The sequence below is a fragment of the Arachis duranensis genome, chromosome 5, assembly GCF_000817695.3.
Source record: "Arachis duranensis cultivar V14167 chromosome 5, aradu.V14167.gnm2.J7QH, whole genome shotgun sequence".
Taxonomy (NCBI): Eukaryota; Viridiplantae; Streptophyta; class Magnoliopsida; order Fabales; family Fabaceae; genus Arachis; species Arachis duranensis.
In genome coordinates, this window is record NC_029776.3 from 12,513,751 (window position 1) to 12,515,882 (window position 2,132).

Here is a 2,132-nt window from a genome sequence, read left to right on the forward strand (position 1 = left end):
TAACAATATATCTTTATATTTGCTTAATAAATAGGTAAAAACTTAGTTTAATTGATTTTTCTGTAGAATATATATGATTGTAGAGAACTTTCTTAAGAACTCATGGATTCATGAAATTTGTCTGTTTCACTTTAGCATAGCTGAAGGCAGGCCTTTTTCATTGATTCAAAGTCAAGCAACGTTGCGTTCACGGGTTTATATATAAAAAATAAATAAATAAACAGGATATGTGATGTATTTACTAGGAATTGCATCACTAAGACCTTTATTAATCCAGAAAAATAACCTATGATACATTAATTGGATTTGATGTTAACCATCACAATCCATATTTCGTAATTCCATACTAAACTTCAAATCATGGAATAGGTCATAAATGTATAGATAAACTTCCAAAATGATGGTCTATCACCTCAGACAAATTACTTTTTTGGCAAAAACAAACAGCCTTATGGGTAAAAAGACACACAGTTATTTTTAAAATAACCATTTCACCGAATCCATTGGGAAAAAAGAGAGCCTTATAATTAATTCATCATCATCATGATAGAAAAATTATTTTTATTTGTTTCTAACATGAAAGATTTTGTAACATGTGAGACAATTTAAATCTAATTCTCTAAATCTATTTTCTCTTATTACTGTTTAATACTATGACAATTCTATAGTATCTATAAATTTGTGTCTAAATTATCTAAATATGAGTGTTGAGAAATAAGATCCACTTTTTTATAAAGATATAAAACATGTGTATTTAATAATAAAAAAATTAACTAAAAATAATTAAAATTTATTTTATTTAATATTTATTAATTATAATAATAATTTTTTTGTTTCTCATTGTATTTTCCAATCCGACAAGTTAAAGATTAATTCGTCGCAGATCTGAGCTCCATTAAAAGGTCTTATTACTGATTTTATAAACACCATAAAACACATCTTAATCCTGTGTACTATTACCAGAATATATAATATCATGTATATTTTATACATACAGATCTATAGACACATAATTTGAAAATAAAATAATCAAGACACAATGTTAAATGTTGCTGTCACACATCACAGGACAGCCCTATGTCGTGACTCGTGAGTGTTTATTGTGTCATTGACTTTGGCCTGATCTAAGTTTTCTTAATTCTACATAGATAATAATTATTAATCAAAGATAAATTAAAGGCGGAGTCCAATAAAATGCCTTTTTATTAATTATGTATACGATTAGAAATTACTTATGATGCATGAACATCGATACAGACATGAAATATAATATAACATGCGATATGTTAATAAATAAATTTTAAAATTTTATAAGATGCGAAAATATGTATGTATATAAAATATAAAATGTAATTTTAATAAATTGTAATAATATTTTAATATTTTATTGATATTAAATATAAATTAATTTTTTTAATTATTTTTAATATTTTATTTTAATTATATAAATTATTTAAAGTATTTTTTATTTATATTAAGAATAATTCTGGATATATTAATACATAATGATATTTAGATATATTTAAATGTGTTCGAAAAAAAAATTATTTTTTATTAAGATACAGTTGGATACAATAAATATACATATGTGTATCCAAATTGTTTCGAGAATTTTTTTTATTAAGAGATGGTTCGACACAACAAACACGTATATCGGACGAGTATCAGTGAGTGTCGTGTCCAAAATGTTTCCGACATGCAGACATGACAACTCAGCGAAGTGTCCGTACTTCATAGAAAATTACAAAGTGTATTTGGGGTTATGAAAAAACTGAGGTGGCTTATATAGTGTGCTATGAAATTCGAAAATCGAACTGATCATCAAACTGCTCTAATTACTAATTTATTGGTTTAATAATTTAACTGGTTCAACCGTGATTCAATTGAAATAATCGAATTATAATAAAATAATATATAAAATAATAAATAAATAAATAAATAAGTAATTAAATTATATTCTTATTCTAGTAGCTAATCACTATGTTAAATTATAATCTTTGATTATGATTTTTATAAGTGTCATATTATATTTATAATTATTTGGTTAAAATCTATTAGTAGCTTATAATTTTTAAACTTGAACTAAATTTATTAAGAATTTTAAGATTTTAATTATTTTAATTTTTTTAGAC